The 20,139-nt window shown below is 36.8% G+C and overlaps 1 protein-coding gene across 4 annotated transcripts in view; it reads left to right on the top strand.

Annotated features, from left to right (window-relative positions):
• The window catches only part of drp2 (dystrophin related protein 2), a 291,935-nt gene that overhangs the window by 73,267 nt on the left and 198,529 nt on the right, over positions 1–20,139 (top strand). For all 4 annotated transcript variants that reach the window (XM_032554734.1, XM_032554735.1, XM_032554732.1 and 1 more), the window contains exon 2: positions 5,216–5,382. The gene's annotated coding sequence lies outside the window, so the exon portion shown is untranslated. The remainder of the gene's footprint in view (positions 1–5,215; positions 5,383–20,139) is intronic.

Raw genomic sequence — 20,139 nt, 5'->3', positions numbered from 1 at the left:
TAAGGCTACTTCTAAAAGCCGTTGGTTGTTTTGGACTTTTTAAGGGTATGAGGGCAGTTCTGATTCTTCCTGAAGGTCAGAGCATAGTCAGAGCAGAAGTGACAATTTCAGGGATACAAAAACTTGTTGGGTACAGAAGATCTTTCACCTTTGCTGCAGTTTGGCCACATTTTTTTGTGATATGTAGGAGCATCGTGTTGATTAATCCAGAATGAAGTTGGCCTTAGAGGCAATGAATTAAGCAAAATGCACGTTTTGCATGTTTTGTACTTCAGTTTGGGTTTTAACAGCTTATAAAACCAGCCCAAGTGATTAAAACATCCTCCCAGATGGTTTTTGGCAATTACTTTATGTTTTGTGATGTCTAGAAAATTAGCCGTTTCAAAAAACCTCCAGAATGTAATATCACAATTCAGCAGACACAGCTCATTACCTAGCAACCCCAGCCAAGCCCAGCCCGTTACCTAGCAACTTGAGCAGAGTTCCAGCACATTAGTTCAACTGGTTTTACGGTTGTGTGCCCTGTACAATGGCTGCTGGAAAAGACAAATGTTTTGTTGTTGACCTGCAATCTGGAAACTACTGTATTCTTGTTGGTTGTGCAGGAGGCTCTATGTCTGCTTTTCAAAGATGTATGGTTGTATAATTGCGCGTCTGTTTGCAGCCATTTTCCTGTGTGAGTGTAAATGTTGAGTTGGGTGATGAATATGTTTGGTATAGCGCATAGATCTACGCTAACCTGTTCAAGGAAGCATAATATGTTCCTTTAAGTTGGATAAATACAATTAAATGTGTAATAAGTTAATTGAACATTGCTAAATGTTTTCAGAAACAGAGTAGTTTGAAGGAAATATGAGTATAAATAAAACCTGCCTGAGGTTAAATGGACAGAATATTCCATTAAAAGCAGGGCTTAATGAAAACAATGCTCCATCTCTCTGCCACAAACTGTAACCTGGGAAAAAAAATAATAGGACTCTCATAATGGCTGGGAAAAGAAAAAGTCAGGGCAATAAGACTGAGATGTATTTAGGGGTGAGGCCATTTAAGGCTTTAAAGCCGAGCAGCAGGATTTTAAAATCAATATCAAGTCTAACAGGGAGCCAGTGCAGGAAGTAGAGCTCAGAAATGGTTGCATGCTTTTTGTTCTGGAAATAACACTGGCTGCAGCATTTTTCATTAACCAGTGGGACAAGTAAAGATGACTCACTTTTTAATGATTTTACTTCATTTACTTCAAACAAAAAATAAATAAGTAAAGAAGGGTAGCTTATTTTTTTTAGCATTATACATTAAAAATCATGACAGCAAAGCTTCATTTAAGGCTAACCTCTGGGTGTTTACTGTTTGTATTTTATGTTTGAGGGAACACCATTATAAGGACTGATAATGTAATTTGATAAGCAGCTATTTAATTTAGAAAGTGTTGTTTTTGTAGTTTAACTGCTCTAAGTTATAAACATGTCAAATTGATTCTTCCATGTTGTACCTATAGTTTTCAGTTTTTTATTTGTGTTTCACATGTGCTTCAGCTTTCCCAATTGGATCTGATTTTACCCAATCGCTAACGCCAATACGACAACTCGATGAGGATTACCGGAAATTGCTTGCGCTGTAAACAACCTCACGGGGAGAAGGGTCACAAAATCTCTGCCAGCTATAAAATATCTTAAACATTTCTGTTGCTCCAACTTTAATTTCTCAATATTTGGAAGTGTTCTGAAAGTCTTTGTTGTTTGCTGACTACAATTCAAAAACAGTTCAGAAAATTAACATCAATTGTTCACAAGCCCTACCCAGAATTCAGCTGCAGAAATCCAACTCAATGGGAGAAACCCCAAGCGGATCACCAAAGGGAGATGAGAATTGAGCAGAACTGCGTAGGAAGGCTGCCTTCACCACAGCATTTATTAAAGTGATGATTTTTTTCTTCCACTGTTTTGTTTAATGCATTCAGATGTCTCTCTATATGTGGATTCAGTCTGCATGGTTCAAGCTAAGTAGAGCTATGCAACTTTCTATTGACATTTTTGGATTTGATTAACCTTTCTTTCTCCATTCTGCTCGCTTCATCTCATTAACATTTAGCAGTTTTAAATATGAGGTAGGATTTGTTGCAGCTCGGTGTTGTTTCCTGTTTCTCACCTTGTTTGGCCTTATTTATGCATTTGCTTTTGATATTTAACATGCTGTTCCTTCTCTCCATTCCTCCTGCTACTCCCTGCTGTTTTCCCCTTCGGGCAGTCTTGCCTTAAATAAATTAATATCTTTAACAAACCTTTAAACATGTTAATATCCTCTACAATCTAACATTTCATTATTTGTGGTGAGTGGGGGAATGTAATTTACTGTGAGCGAGGGCCCGATATAGCTGCTGTGCTGAGTTTTTCCGCTGTCGGATCTGGAAATGAGAACTGTCTTTCACTTTTCCCGCAGTTGCTGGTGATGTAACGGCGGTCTGTTTCATTCAGCTTTCATTCTGACACTCTCCCGGGATGCAGCAGAAGAAAAAAGTAGCATATTGAATACGTAAAATCAGTAAAATATTCTGTCAGTTTCACAAACGTAAACAAACATCCCTTTTCTACAAAAACACATAATGGGAACAATGATTTCGTCGGTACCGGTGGTCTGACAGGCAGAAAAACAATAAGTCAAAGGAATATCCTATTTCCTCATACAGTATAAAAAGCCGTAATGTGAATTATAAACAACACTTTTTTACTTTCAAATAGTTCAACTCCTCTTACAGCGTGGCATTAAACTTTTATCTGTGTTGTGTTTCCTCCTAACCTCTGGACTAGATATTTATTGGAAATCTTACACACCTTTCTGCCAAACTGAGTGCTGACTAACATTTCCATATAAAGTAATGCTTCAGAGCCTTTGAGACATCCCTTATATTGTTTTTGCTCCTTTTATCCAAGGTGATGAAAGATTTTAAAGTTTTCTTTAAAATGACTAACATATGTGTTCAACTTGAGGCGTGCGGGCCAAATCCGGTCCGCTGTAACTATTTATGCAGAACTTTAAAGACAACAGCATTAAAGTTCAGTCAAATCAAATCAGTTTTCATTTATATAGGGCTAAATTACAGTATTGTGAAAAGATGTTAAAAGTTGCTACATTTTAAGAAGTACTAACCAAACATAGAGAAAATTGTACGTTTAACAAGTATTTTTTTCAGTACATTTTACCACAACCGGCCCTTTGAGGACATTTATGATCTTGATGCAGACCAAAAAGAAAATTAGTTTTCTGATCTGAACACACACATACATCTGTGGGACAAAAATGATTTGTTCTTCTTCTTGTAACAATAGCTTTTAGAGGAATGCAGGGTAATAAGACAAATAATTGTATCAATAAAATGTGTTGGGCTGGAACTAATAAGTTTAAAAAAATGCTTCTTAGCTAAATGACAAATTCTCAAAACTGTACTTAAGCACACTACTACCAACTAATGTTAAATATTTACAGTATATGTCCAGAAGTTGAAGAAAAACACAGTCATAGGGTGTTCTGATTGTTTTCAAAACTGAAGGATGATGCGTCTCTCCTGCTGGATTTGTTTCTTCTAAGACGTAAAAAAAGTAAAAAAAAGCCACTGAAGACGAAAGGAGAACTTTGGATGACCTTCAGGAGGCCTTCAGCACTTCTGACCAGGACAAACTTTGAAAGGTTACAGGAAATTCTTGCTCCATGAAAGAAAAGTATAAAGGATTTTTGAGTGGTTTTAAAATGTTTGCGCATTATCGTGTTTCTATAACGTTTGTTTAAAATCCTTGTCAGATATTTTTGCAACTCCATTAGCTCCAAACTTCAATTCTTTGTGATGTCAAATCAGAATAACACATTTTTACAGTTCAATGATCAGGATGATGCTTAGAGGAAATACTTTATTTGTGGCTTATGGGGACTTAGTGTGCAAAATTCACCTTTTGCATGTTTCTATACTTTCATTTGAGTCTCAACTGCTTCTAAAAACAATCTCAGCTCTTGGGGGAAAAAAAACACCCAGTCAATTTTTGACAATAAGTTAATGTTTTTAACTGTCAGAAAAATTACCCGTTTCAAAAACCTTCGGAATGTAACATCACAAAATTAGCAGGCAATGCCCGTTACCTAGCAACCCCAGCGAAGCTCAGTCTGTTACCTAGCAACCCAAGCGGAACTCCAGAGTTTGGTCAGCTGGTTTGACCACTGTATTCAATACCATCCAAATTAAATTCGAAAACTGTTTGTTGATCCCAAAGGAAAATTAAATGTTGTTGTAACTAATATTAATTAAAAATTATTCAAAGAGTGATTGTAGATGGTGGTTTTGATACGCTGTACAATGACTGCTGGAAGAAACAAGTGCTGAATTCTTGTTGGTTGCTCAGGAGGCTCTACTTCTGCTTTTCAAAGATGTACAGTTGTATAAGTGAGGAGCTGTTTGCAGTCATTTTCACATGTGAGCATAAATGTTAATTTGGGGACCTGGCCAGCAGCAGCTGCTTGTTTGGATTTAAAGAGACAAGACACCCTAAAACGGCTCATTCTGAAAGGAGCTCAAAATAGTCAGAATTTGCTAGAATAAAATCTCACTATCTAAGAATGATTTTGTGCAAAAAATGTAATGAACATGTTTTGAATCAACCATATGTATATTCTAGCCAGTTTAAGGAAGCACAGTGGGTCACCTTTAAGGTTTCTATCGAACCCGAGGCCCGGTAGAGTTGATTAGCACTTCTGTGTTTTGCCAGAGCAGAAAATTAATTCTCAGGGTGGAGACGGGGGATGCTCATTGGCATTCCTCTTGCATCGTCCCACTCCCTTTTTCTTCCCGGTGGCCGGCACCCGGTGTCTCAGCAGTCCTCTATTCCAGACCCGCCTGTGCTGTCTGCAGATAATAAACAGCCCAAGAACCGAGCCGGAGTTACAAAGCTGAGTTACAGCCCCATCACGTTGCTCCGTCTATCTAGCTTAAAGGTTGGGGGAAACCTTTGCTTTATGCTTGGTGTCACCGCATTTTAACCTCCACCTCTCTGCTGGTTCTGCTCTCTGAGCGTCGCTGAGCTCTCAGGACGGAGGAGCATGGTGACTTTGGCGTTCAGCCCAGCATCTGGAATAGATTGAACTCCAATGACAGCTGTTAAATGATGTCCATCTCTTATCAAATCTCCTTCTGTCCACCAGGGCTGAGTCTCTGACCCTGTTCTCTGTGTTCCAGGTCCTTCCCCTCCCTCGGCTCCCTTTCCTGAGGAGACTGCTGCCGTTGTCGCTCCGTGTCCAGGCCGCCCTCCCCCCTCCGACTTCACAGGGCAGCCACGGACGGCTTGGCTCGTTTCCACAGAGGCTCCGATCCTGCAGCCACGTCAATCACGTCTTCACCGCTGGGTAACTATCTACTGTTTCGATTGTTCTGGGATGCGCACAACAGAGGTTTGAGATTATAGAGTTCATGCTTTTGGAAGATGTCTCTCATGCTTGTTTGTTACTTTTGGATTCACTCATGTGTGCACCTTTCATGTAAAAGAGGCATTTTCTCCAGCGAAGCATGTAATAACATACTGTCTCCCACACCCACACAGAAAGGCCCGAGGGCTCAGAACGAATCTTTGCGGGTTTTATTAGTGGTTATTTTCTAAGCCTATTGACTCGTTTGACTCCTGGTATCATCTTCTAAAATGTGCCTGCTTCGTGTGGATCGGCAGCGCTGCGTGTTTGTAAAGAGTAAAGTTCTTAAAGCTTCACTAATCACACCAATCCGACAAAAAACATCATGTGAAAGGAGTAGCCTTTGTTTCTGAACTGACAGATAATCACTGAGAGGCTCAGCAGATTTATTCAGGGATATTGAAGCATTTTTACAAGCTTTTTGCTCATATTGTTGTTTTTCAGCATTAGCGTTCATTCAGAGCAAGATATTGTTGAACAGAGACAAAAGACAACATGATCTTCCATTTAGACAATGTGAAAGTATGGCTCAAAAGTGAATGAAAATACATGTAGTGATATTTAAATGTGGTTTAAGTGGTTTAGGTTCAACAAATATACTAAAATGTAGTTTGATTTTCAACATCTCTGGACAGAAAAAGTCTAGTCCAGATATTTCTCTGGACTCCATAAGGAGAAGGATTATTTAACCTGAAACAGCTGTAGAAATATGTGTTGAAATGTCCAATGTTTGGAGTATTTTAGTTCATTCTCAGTACCTTCAGGTCATGTACTTCCAGATAGATTACCTACATTTTCAAAGCACAGTTTTTAGCATTTTTGCAATTTTTTGGTGCGTTTTGGCTCACAAACAACAACAACTTATTTATGTGCCTGATACCAAAACATATGTGAAAATTAAAAAATAGTAAAGAAAAATCACAGCTGAGAAGTGAATGAAACTGGTTTCTAAGTGGGAACCATTAATCTGTTGAAGCCCAGTGTTTTAGTAGTAATTAATTAAACTTTATTGACATAGAATGTTTTACAAGTGAAAAACCATAAAGTTCTTTGTTAAAAAAACATTAAAACACACAAGATTAAAAGATAAAACAGCATACAGTTAACATCATGCAGCATAAAACCAGTTAACGACCAGTCTGAGTAAATTAGCCTTCAGCTGCTTCTTAAAAGAATAAAAAGAATCAAGACGGCACAAAGATGAAAAGATGGATAATTTGATGGTGAGATGGCATGTTTACATTATGTAATAATTTGGAGAATGCTACAGTTCTCTCATTGCTATATTTGGTGCCTGGCAGCTTTAATGTGTCTTATTAATCCAGGAGTCTGTAACATCAGTTTTTGATTGGGATGGAAGAATCCAAAGTTACGGGACAAGTGACACTGGAGGACTGAAGTTTCAAACGCCTTTAATGGACCAACACAAAGTAGTGTGTGATTGGGAAGTGGAAGAAAAATCAGACTTGTCATGTTTTTTTCTGTTAGAAAAACATAATGGAATGCAGTTGTATTTAATCCCATTTCCTCAAACATAAATAAAATCCAGTGTCAACCAGTTCAGAGGTCACGTTATTTGTCTGGATGCAGTGTAAATATAAAAATAGTTTATTTAAGGGTGGACAATAAATCAATAACAATACATCAAGGTAGACACACAATCAATATCAATAGATGATACATCTTATAGAATATTCACTGAACTCCGATCCAGAGCCGCACAGCATTCTGGGAGATGTAGGCAGAAGAAATGCTTTAGCTGCCCAACCTATGGTTACCTGGCAACTCATTCACTCTATGGTTACCTAGCAACCTGTTGAGCAACTTGCGCAGCAGCAGTTTAAGATTTTGCCTCCTTGCCTTATAACTGCTTTAAAAAAAGGAGTGAAAACAGTGGATAAAAGAGGAAGAGTCACGCCACCGGTCTGTCAGTGTTTCAGGTACTTAAAACAAAAAAGTAATCAGTAATTGTCAGTATTGATTGATATTAAATGACATGTTCATTCTGCTTTATAATCACATGTTGTTTTGTGATATTCTGTCTTTTTAAATCCCCCTCCAAAAAACTAAGCTACAGCTGCCTGTCACAAAATGTGACAAAATTCAAGGAGTGTGAATAATTATACATAGTACTGTAGTAATTTTTAGTCTTGTTTTAATTTTCCTTTTAAATATTTAATTATGTTTTAAGATAAAACAAATCTTGTATGGACTTTTCGGATTGTAGATGAACTGACATGAAGGTAGGGCAAAAAAAACAAAACAAAAACAGAGATTAAAAAGAAAGGAATAGTAGTTTATTATTGTTTTTCAAACTTACCATTAATGTTGTGTGCATTTTATTTTCAGGCTAAATAAATAAATTCTTCCATTAATGTTTTGGTGAATCAGAAAATTCTGAGAAATTTCTCCATCATGTCTGAAGGACTTGTTAGATGAAAAATATTTCCAACTTAATCTCTTCCTGCAAAACTTGAGAGCTGGACGAAACGTCCTCCATAAATGAAGACAGCGGAGATGAAAGTAAAGGTAAAATTTTCATCTCACTCGTTTAAAAAATAATAGCGAGGTAAAATAGTTTCTGTTTTATTAGAGCCTTGGTCTCTAAGACATTATAGATGGTGACTTTTAACCTCAGATGATTACAGTTTTCTCTTCCTCTTCTCTCTCACATTTCATCTGTCTTTTAAATTTTCTGGTTCGTTTTAAATTATCAAGCAAAAATTAAGAAACCTAAAATGGGATATTTCCATTTATGCCTTTTTTTTAAAAAGCTGCAGCATGTAACTTTTGTATAATTTTATTTTTACACATTTGTTGAAACTCACTGTGATGTGATAATATAAAACAGATAGTCTGTGAATAAAATAGAGCTCCACTCACTTCTCCCAGTGCTCCCAGTCCTATCTAGAAACAACCAATCAAGAGCCAGGAGGCGGGTCTTAGCGCTATTAATCACTCTTCCATGTGGCACTGCTCAGACCTCCTTGCTTTCTGCTACATTGCAGCTAGCATCGCATGTTTCGAATGCTAGGTCTAGTTAGCATGGCCACCGATGACGACTGATGAACATTTTTCCTGTAATGGTGAGTCGTTTCTCTGCCATTAGGACATTTGGTACCGAGTACATGAGGTTGATTGACAGCGCTAAGACCCTCCTCCTGCCTCTGATTGGTTGTTTTTGGTCGGGAGCGGTGCAATTCATCAAACAGGAGATGGAGGAGGCCGATCTTTTCACAGATTATCTGTCTCATAACAAACTGTGATGACATGGTGATCGTATATGTTTTCTCAACACATTTCTCAAAAACATTTTTTATAAAAGTTAAATAACGCAGCTTTAACTCTTTCATGTCTCTGCTCTTGAATCACATAATAAATTAAAACCAGTTCAATAATTTCCATTTGCATAATTGATCGTTTTTCCTCTTTTTTTCTTTCTCTTTCTACCAGAAATTGGATGAAAAAAGTCTTCAATCCTTTTTTGTAGGATAATTTTGTTTACAGACTTCATGTTGCATTTTACTTGTTGGTCCTGTTGTTTTGTTTAGTTTATTTTTTTACATTTAAAATGTCTTCCAGTGTTACATGTTCATTAGAATTGAAAGTTTATTGATCTTTGAGAATGGGCTCTTGCGTAAATAAGCTAGTAACATTATATTAGTTGAAAATGGTCTGAAACAACAATATTATATATATATATATATAAATTATATATTATCGCAGTTTATCTTCCAGGAAAATTTGTTATCATGACAGGCCTGCTTTTGACTCACCTAATTTAAATTTTAAATGACGCTCCCATAACTTTATTTCCTCCCATTCGACAACAGAAATTACACTCCCATCACCACTGAGAGAAACTCAGGCCGCTGTCTTCCCTTGTTTTCCTCCTTATTTCGCCCTGCGGCGGTGCGTTCAACAGCTGCGTTCCTGCCATCCGCTCTTGTTACAGACCCGCGGTTTGAAGTTTCTTGGAGTTATGTAAGTGGGCTCTGGGTTTTGGCATGTTGTCATTTAGGTGCGTTTGACCCAACTGGAACCAATTCAATTACTGTCTCCCCTCAGGTAATATCCTCTGCCTGGCCTTATCTCGGACTCCAAATTACTGAGCGTCTTCACAGCAGAGGAAGGAAATTAGTGAACAAGGAGGGGGCCTAAGGTCATGAAAGGTGACAGTAGGATTTTAAAAAAGGAGAAGGTTGACTGTAGATACGCTTTAAAGTTGAAGCAATTTGGGGAGTGTAACTCCGGCTCGGAGCGCTTAGTTGGCAGAGAAATTGGTGCTGTGCACTCTTCACAGCTCACTCTGCCATCCAAGCGTCATAGCATGTGGGAGGACTGGCTTCTCTTCAATGTTTCATATAAGATATCTCCATTTGGGATTCTGGTTAGCACATCAAACTGCTCCAATACATTTGAATGACTTTGTCAGCAAAACAGCCTTTCTCTTCGTATCAGTGAAAGCTGTTAGCTGACCATCTGCATGTGTAGTCTGTCCTTTTGAATGTTTTGATAAGAAAAAGTTGCATCACATATCATATGCTTGCCAAAATGTGTCAGCTTGTGAAAATGTGCCTTTTGCCTGTTACAACTCTAGCGTGGCGTCATTTCAGGCTGTATCCATGTGCGAAATAATCACTGGAAAAAGAAAGAAATCCCTGGATAAAACATTTCTGAGAGGCTCATGAGGACAGAGCTGGGTAGTAACTTGTTACATTTACTCAGGTAGATTTTTGGGGAAAAAATACTTTTAGTAAAGGTGCAAAAAAAATTCTACAGAGGCGTTTGAAGGAGAAAAGCAAAAATAAATGAATAAATTTGATGCAGAGCTGAAACATCCAACATGACTATGAACCAAAAAACTGTCGATAACTCCACCAAGGCCTGGCTGCAAATTTTGGAATGAAAATCATGTCATTATTATTTGGGATAAAGGTATCCTAACTTATTCATGAGAATGACTAAAACTGGTTCTATTTAGTCTATTACTTTTATAAACAGTGGAGTACGCATTACTTTAGACCAACATTTAGCTTTACACTTTTAATATCAGAGCAAGACCTGATATTAATCTAGAACAAACTTAAAAAGTACCATCTACTTAACAACCCAGAACAAGAATCAAACATGGAGAACCAGCATCTAGTTTTATCAGAGCAAGAATCCAGAGAAAACCCCAACTAGTTTATAAATTATGGACAACTTATTATTCTTATTAAACATGTAGTTTTATACTTTTACCTTTTTGTCTTTCTTTTGGTTTTGTATTTCCTTCTAATTCATATAAAGCACTTTGAATTTCTTGTTGCTGAAAATGTTCTACATAAATAAAATTACCTTAACTTCCATTTTTGGTGTTTTTTTAAAAAAAAAAATTGAATTTAATTTCTTTTTTATATATAGAGATGTCTAAAATGTAGTGTTGGCATTGATATGTGTACATTTTTGAACACCACAAATTAAAAATGTACTATAAATTTTAAGTTTAAAATTTCACCACAAAAGGTGTACAAAGCTTTTCGGTTGAGAAAAAAAAAATGGGTGAGAAAAAAGTTGACCATGTGGTGGAAAGCACTAATCGCAACGTAACAGCTCTACTGATGGAAATATTAAGTAATTAAGTTATTTAATTGTTGAAGTTATAAGTGCAAAAATTAGATTTGTAGCTAGTACTTTTTAAATCTTAATTCAGGAACTGAAATGAGGTCCTATATCTTGCTGAAAAGTTATTTGTCAGTTAGTTTTGTCTTATTTCAAGCATACTAAGATTTTTGTACTAGAAATTAGACTAAAAATACTCGATAATATTTTGTTTTTGCAGTGTATATGTGATCTGCTCCATATTTTCCCACTTTAAATCAATCTGTGGCTAAATAAGACATAAATTAGGTGAATATTCAGTGTGGATGATTGTGGTTAAATAAAGCACCGTCTCATTATTGCTCTTAACTCTTCATCTCATCATGTATGTAGCTCAGAGTTGACATCACGGCGGCTCTCTCTGTTAATCTGTGTTTAAGACAGCTTAGCCCGTTTCCCCTCCATGAGTCTCCCTGAGTGTGTCACACTGTCAAAGACCTGCCATATTTCCTTCTGGGAGCGTCATGTTTCCTTTTTTCTCTCCTCTCTTTTCTCTCTTTCTTGTAATTTCTTGTCTCCACTCCCCTGTCACAGTTTGATCTTCTTATCTCCTTTCCTCTTTCATTTTCTTGTTCTCCCTCCTTCCCCCGGAGGGGGAGAGCGTTGCGTTGAGGGGCTACGAGTGTGGCGCCTCCCTACCAAACTCTTCTCACTCGTCTCCATTTCCCAGTCACTCCTCCTCTTCACTCCTTCATCTCCTCTTTCTCTTAGCGCGGTTTTCCCTCTGTCACCCCTGAGAATGACAGGGGAGGATTTCAGTGATGAAACACTTTTCACGGTTGCTTTTCTGGTGTAGGATGCATTTTCATCTGTTTTCATCCTTAGCAGTAACTAAACAATTTATTTTTAACAGTATTCTTACTACACTGAAGCTTTAATTTCCTTATGGAGAATCTTTACTCTTACTTGAGTAAAAGTTCTGGATTTTCTACCCACTGAATGAAAAACAAACATTCACCAGACACACACCTGCGGGTTTGTTAAAGTTACATAAGTTTTTTTATTGAAAGAAACTGACTTGGATTTTTTATTTTATTTTTTTTTGCCTGATTTTGTTATTTTGTATTTATGTTACTTATATGAATCATTTTGGTCTTTAAAATACCAAAATGTCCATTTGACTTTATATTTTGTTCTGTCAGATTGTCATTTTTAAATATTAAATCATTGATATTTTGATCACTTACTCAGTACTTGAGAATACTTTTTACCAAATACTTTCACTTGAGTAAAAGTATGTTGAAGTACTGTTACGCTTACTTGAGTACAATCTTTTATACTCTGCCAACCATTACTTACAAGTAACTTTTCATCAAGAAATATGAGCTTGAGTTAAGTTAATAATCCCTTAATATTGATGAGAAAGTCCTAGTTATAATCGAAATAATCTGCCAGTGGAACAACACATTTTAACTTACAATATGGGAAAAATGTCTTGTTTAACTTATGAATTATAATTACTATAACTCTATGTTTTAAAAAAAATAAAAATAAAACGTTTTAAGTCAGTTCAGCACTGTTTTTCTGTATCGTATTGACTGATACTAAACTTCAGATATCTGTATTGGAAATGAAAAAACTTCAATCCCTGCTAGAGAGAGACCTGTTGCCAACATTAATTTGATTTCTGATATAGTTTTTACATGGCAGCGTTATTAGGGGAGGGTAATTTATGTTTAATGGTTGTTTTATTCGTATTCAGCCCAATTAGCTCAAAGTGCTCTCTCTCACCTCATCAGACTGATCAAAAATGCTGCGGTAATATATGCAGGCTGCCAAAGTGGTTCAGAAACTCTCATTATGGAAACCAAAACCATAATATACACCTCTTAAATTCTTTTTTAACATTTATGTAGAATGCTTTATGGCTCTGAGAACGTGGAAGAAATATTAAATGTATGCATATCGATTATGATGAAAATCAGTGAGAATCACAAAGTGCCACGTCTTTATTTACAGAAATATAAATATTAAGAGCAGTAGTGACTCAGTAAAGAGTGAAGTGATCAGTTTAAACTGCCTCCAAAAACTGAGTTTTATGTAGAAGAAAAAGCTGCAATTTTGCTTAAACAGAAATGGACATTATTTATACATAAGCAGGAAGTCGCATGGCTGCCACCCAAGGGCATAGTAAGAAATTGTGATCATAATTAATGCATAAGAGACATTATTGAGTGGGAACGACGAACTGAAGATGATTCTAACAGAAATAAAACACTGGAGTTATTTTTAGCTCCATGAAAAACATCAGGTATCAGCAAATGTCTTTGTTTGAAGAGTTACTAAATAATGAAGGAACTTCATTCTAATCTTCATTTATTTATTTTTAAAATGTTTTAAATTTAAATTTGATCTGTAATATAGTTTCATTTTAATTGTTTTTGTGGGTTAACAAGAAACGTTGAATAATCTGTATTAAGTAAATAACAGCAGTATGTTCTTTCAGAAATAATTGTGCATATATTTTTACAAAATATAAAATTTCAAAATAATATATAAATTATGAAGGTATTCTGTGCATGATGGACAGAAACAGTGAGCAATGAAGACGCGTACTGTCTTCATCCATCCAGCCCATTCTTCTGTTTTATTTATTGGCCAATTACATAAATACAGCATATTTTTAAATTAAATAGAATAAGAGATGCTGCAGAGCATTTTCAGCAAGGAAAGATGTAAAAAAAAAACAAAGAACGTTTGTCACCGAGTCCTAAAATTAATGTTAAAGAACCGTTCAAAAGAATCAGATCACTAGAGAATGTCACAACACTATTATTAAATATTTTTAAATATTTAATATTTTCTGAAACTATGTTTACTTTAAGATGCCCAATGATTGCCTGTTATACCTGCATGCTTTTCCTTCCACTCAACTTTCCATGAATATGCTATAACCTTTTCACAGTATTCTGTATTTTTTTCTAAATTACATATAAATTATAGTAAAAAAAAAGATTTGAAATATTTTACTATTTGTTATTATTCTAAATAATTTGAGTTTCACTTCTTGAAATTTAACTTTTTCATAATATTCTACTTGTTTCTTGATCCATTTAAACTACACTAAATAGATTAAAAAATGTGTCTTAATGAGGATTGTCAGATTAAAAGTAAATAAACTTTGAATACATCTTTAATCAATTCCACATTTCTGTATTAAAAATGTTTTCTTTGGTCTGAAATAATATTCTAAAAGCAGATTTTCATCATAATTAACAGAAATAAAGGTTTGAAACATTAGTCTGTGTGAAATTAATCTATACAACGTGTTTCATGGAGTGAATTTAATCACTGAAATAAATTAACTTTTCAACAATATTCTAATTTATTAAATAGATCTGTATATTCAGTTCATTTGTCATTTTGCAGCAAAATATCTCATTATTCCTGAACACCATTTCCTGTTTCAAACATGTTGCTGGATTTTTAAAGCCTAAGAATTACTACCAAGCCTGAGTTCCCAACGTTGATGAATGTGGAGTAAATTGCTACAAAATTGGACCAGAAATCTTTAAATGGTAAACAGAAACCAGCTATTTTATCATAAAAAGAGCACTAGGCAGCATATTTTTAATGTTTATTAAATGCCAGAGGAACAGGCTGCAGCAGCAGTTTCCTCTGAATGCATTTCTGCTCAGGAAAAATGCTTCAGTGCAGGATTTCTTCTCTCCTGGCAGGAGAATGGTCACCATAAATAAAGACTGAAATGCAGTTTCCTAACTTTTGACGTTTTGCAACTTAAAAACATTTTTGCTGGATTTTAATACTGAAATGTTTCTGTTTGATGTTTTTGAACCCATCTCCCCAAGTGTATCAACATTATTCAGATTTTTGCTTTAACCCTTTAAGGTCACGTAGTTCTCAGCAGGGATGTGTGATTCAGCATCAAATTCATGATATCTGTTTGAAAATTGTGATGGGTGGCGGTATTGATATATATCACAATATGATTTGTATAAAACCCCATGAGTTGTATGCTTTTACAAGGTTTTTTTGTGTGGTTTTGGAAAGACTGTCAGACCGTCACTCTGCCCCACGGCGCATTCTCGCTGTCCGACCATGTCTGTGGTGACATCTGTTCCCGATCATCGCGCTACGACCGCGGAAGCCGGAAGAGTTAAGGGGTCCATCAGATTCAGCAAATTTTATCTTCTGCGCGTCCGGTCGGGTTTGCGCTGACTTTACCTGCGCTTTTACCCCTCGCTTCCCTGCTGTCTGACCGTGACATCTGCCGTGCCTCTCCTGAGCGTCGCGTGAAGATCGCAGGAGGTTAAACCCACACCAGGTCCAGATGATTTACACCGTGTTCCAAATTATTATGCAAGTGATATTTTATCAGATTTTCTTAAATGGTCAGTGCAAATGATGGTCAGTATAATTTTCAAGTCATGAACTATTACAGTATAAATCAAATTTTACTGAACAAAGCTCCCCATGAGAACAGTATTTTTTTCAAAAATAAAAAACTCAAAATGCACTGTTCCAAATTATTATGCACAGCAGATTTTCTAAACATTTTATGGATTATAAAGAACTGCAAACGGTCATTCTTTGAATGTGCAGCATTAAGTGGTCACATGTACTAGAATCAAAAGCTGTTTCAATCAAAAACATCCTAACAGACCGAGTTACATGCTAACATCGGATCCCTTCTTTGATATCACCTGCACAATTCTTGATCCATTGAACTTGTGAGTTTGTGGAAAGTTTCTGCTTGAATTTCTTTGCAGGATGTCAGAAAACCTTCCCAGAGCTGCTGTTTTGATATGAACTGCATTTACCCTCAGGTCTTCTGCTTGAGGAAACTCCAAAGGTTCTCAATAGGGTTGAGGTCAGAGGTCAGAGGAGGATGGTGACCACACCATGAGTTTCTCCCCTTTCATGCCCATAGCAGCCAATGATACAGTGGTATTCCTTGCAGCATGAGATGGTGCATTGTCATGTATGAAGATGATTTTGCTGCTGAAGGTTCGGCTCTTCTTTTTGAACCATGAAAGGAAGTGATCAGTCAGAAAGTCCATATACTTTGCTGAGGTCATTTTCACACCTTCAGGGACTCTGAAGGGGCCGACCAATGATTCTCTCCCCATGATTTCAGCCCAAAAAATGACTCCAGCACCTCCTTGCTGACGTCACAGCCGTGTTGGGATGTGGTGGCCATCCACCACCAATCCACTACTGTGTCCATCTGGACCATCCAGGGTTGCTCAGCAGTCATCAGTGAACAAGTCTGGTTGAAAATTAATCTTCATGTACTGCTGGGCCCACTACGACCGTTTCTGCTTGTAAGCTCTGGTTAACAGTGGCCCAATAGTAGCTTCATGCACCGCAAGCCTCTGGAGGATCCTCCACCTTGAGGTTCCAGAGGCACCAGCAGCTTCAAATAACTGTTTGCTGCTTTCTAAGGGCATTTTAACAGCTGCTCTCTTAATCCGATGAATTTGTATAACAGAAACCTTCCTCATTATGCCTCCATCTGTACAAACCCATCTTTGTCCTGAATCAGCCACAAATCTCTTCACAGTACGATAACGCTTCAGTTTTTGTTAAATATCTAATGTGTTCATACCTTGTCAGACGGCACTACACTATCTGATGATTTTCGTCAGCAGAAAGATCCTTTCTCTTTCCCATATTGCTTGAAACCTGTGGCCTGCTCAATAATGTGGAACATCCTTCTTACATAGATTTCCTTTAATTGAGCTCACCAGACAAACTAATCAACCTACCTCTGAAATTAATTATAGTGGTTCAAAGAGCCCTGACACACAATACCATCTATAAATTTAATAGCACAACAAAAAATGTAATCTTTATGACACTTAAATCCAATTTGCATAATAATTTGGAACACCGTGTATGTACTGCACCTGCCTTTTCTATGAGCTCTTCCTTTGCGTTCTCCGCCATGCTGCTTCCCTCTTGTTGATGACGTAACCAGCTGGTTTTGATGCCGGCTGGTTACGTCATCAACTGCAGATCTCTATTGTAGGCCAAATTTCTATAGTTTCTACCTCATACCATTTATATCATGCATTCCTAGCTCTCAGTAGGGATGCACGACATATCGGCCCTGACATTGGTATCAGCCGATAAATAAAACTGGGAAGATATGAACAACAAATTTTTATTTCCATCTTGTTGCTGTCTGTTTCTGGTGATTATTTTTTCTGAAGGTGTTAAAATACTACAGAAATACATATAATATCAGCAAATAATAACGGCAATATTAATATCGGATATTACATTTTCATATCGGTGCATTCCTCGTTCTCCGCCCGAAACTGATTAAAACATATTTTTACACTGTTGACAGATTTCATTGTCTGTTTCAATGTGGTACATTTTATTTTATGGGACCAGCCAGGGCTATTATATAACACTGACACAAATAAATTATTACATCCCATAATTTACCACTTCCACAGATGTGGATGCATCAAACGTTGTCCCTACGCTTTCGTGCAAAAGAGATGATTATCATGTGAGCTGTGTGTGACTGAAAAGTGGCTGCTGGTGTCGCTTTGATGCTCTGTGAGGCGTTAGTAGAGTTCAGAGAAGTCATATATTGTTTGTGTCTGCATTAATTCATCCTGCACTCATAAAAAAACTGGAAATTCAGTTTGAATTTCAGTTTTTTAAGAAATGATGTGATGTTTTGTGTGTTGTTTGTACAGTATCTCCTCCTCCTCTCTGTTTCTGTTGACATTTTTGTAATTTAAGTGCTAATCCTGGAGCGCAGTAGTTGTCAGAGTGAGGTCTCCACTTTGATATCCTTGTGTCCTCGTAGCAGCAGTGAATTGCCCTTCATTAGCAGGAAGTTAATCCCTTCTTCTAGTGCTGGTGACAGATACTGAGAGCGGTCTGCAGAAGTCAGCACACCGATTACTCTGCAGCCTCTCGGCTCCAGGAGGACATTCAGGACAAGTCCGCTTTTTCGAGCTTTGGTTTAATAACTGGGACAATAATATTTGTGAGGTTGGGCGTTTTTATTTTCATTATTTAGTCACTAATTTTCCTGAGATGTGCAGTCTGGTTGAAGATGCATTTCTGCGTCTTATGACACAGAGAAGGAGCTGCAGCAGCCAGAACAATCTCACTGCAAAAACACAAAATCTTACCAAGTGTTTTTGGTCAAGTTTCTGGTGCAAATATCTTAGTACATCTTGAAATAACACAAAACTAACTTACAAGTAACTTCTTAGCAAGATATAGTAGCTTGTTCTAAGTGATATCTCCTGAATATTGATGAAAAAGTTCCAGTTCCACTGTTACCTAGCAACGCCAGCCAAGCCCAGCCCGTCACCTAGCAACCCGTCACCTTCCATCTTTCTTTATGTCCTTCCTTCTTTCCTTCCTTCCTGATATGCAGAACCTTTGCTCTCTTTTTCTGCATCGTGTTTTTGGCAGGAATGTTTTCTTTTGTCTTGCAGAGATCAACATTTGCTTGTTCGTCAACAAATTGCTCAGCATCATTGAAGCTGTCGCAGCATAAAAGGACCAGGGCAATATTTCAATATTTCGCTACTTGTGATTTAATCTGTTCATGTTCCTCGCGTGACACTTTGATTTAGGAGACGCTGTATAAAATGTTTACTGTTTCTCAGCTGTTTGTGCATTTCAGCGCCGAGGCCATTAATTATTAAAGCTTCTGCCAGAATAGTTATTATTATTATTATTATTATTATTATTATTATTATTATTATTATTATTATTATTACGTTCTTCCAGGCATTTCATGTTAAAAAGTCCAGATTTTATACACTTCGGAAAGAAGGAAGGAAGGAAGGAGAGAGGGAAGAAGAGAGGATGGAAGGAAGAACAAAAAGACAGAAGGAAGGAAGAAAGGACATAAGCAAAGAGGAAAGATGGAAGGAAGGACAAAGAAGGAAGGAAGGTATTTGAAAATAAAAAAGGAAGGAAAAGAGAAAGGAAAGTAGGAAGGAAGGACAAAGAAACAAGGAAGGAAAGAAGGAAAGTATTAGGACATAAAAAAGACAGAAGGAAGAAAGAAACAAAGGACATGCAGAAAGATGAAATGAAGGAGGACATAAGGAAGGAATGAAGAAAGAAAGGAAGGAAGGAATAAATAAATAAACTAGAAAATTTCGGAAGAAATTTAGCCGGGGCCTGCCAAGGCGCGCCCGTTGGGCTTGGGCCCGGCGTCGTCACGCCACAAATTGGCGTCGACGCTAAAGAACGCCGCAACGTAATCAGTGGCACGCGGAGAACCGCAAGAACGTTAAGCGAGGCGGACGTGCGCCATTCAGTATGATTTAAAATGTTGTCAAGGCTTTTATTTTGGAAGTTTTGTTAAACTTCATTTCAAAGGGCCAAACTAATCCCATGCGTAACAGTCATTGGGTTAAAATAGTTATATAATGCTCAAAACACAAGTAGCTGATGTAAAAATATTCAAGGCTTTTATTTTGAAATGTTTGTTAAGCTTCATTTCAAAGCGCCAAACTAATCCCATGTGTAACAGTGCTTTGGATGAAAAAGTCAAATAAAGCCAAAAAGAGCAATTACATGATGTAAAAATATTCAAGGCTTTTATTTTGAAATTTTCAGTATGCTTCATTTCAAAATTCCGAACTAATACCACGTGTAACAGTGCTTTGGATGAAAAAGTCAAATAAAGCCAAAAAGAGCAATTACTTCATGTAAAAAATATTCAAGGCTTTTATTTTGAAATTTTCAGTATGCTTCATTTCAAAGGGCCAAACTAATACCATGTGTAACAGTGCTTTGGATGAAAAAGTCAAATAAAGCCAAAAAGAGCAATTACATGATGTAAAAATATTCAAGGCTTTTATTTTGAAATTATTATTATGCTCCATTTTAAAGTTCCAAACTAATCCCATGTGTAACAGTGCTTTGGATGAAAAAGTCATATACGGCCAAAAAAAGCAATTACATGATGTAAAAATATTCAAGGCTTTTATTTTGAAATTTTCAATATGCTTAATTTTAAAGTTCCAAACTAATCCCATGTGTAACAGTTACTGAGTTAAATCAGTTATATACAGCCCATAGCAGCAATTAGTTCTAAAG

Source organism: Xiphophorus hellerii, chromosome 23, assembly GCF_003331165.1.
Source record: "Xiphophorus hellerii strain 12219 chromosome 23, Xiphophorus_hellerii-4.1, whole genome shotgun sequence".
Taxonomy (NCBI): Eukaryota; Metazoa; Chordata; class Actinopteri; order Cyprinodontiformes; family Poeciliidae; genus Xiphophorus; species Xiphophorus hellerii.
The sequence above is the reverse complement of the archived record's forward strand: the minus strand, read 5'-3'. Positions and strand labels throughout refer to the sequence as shown.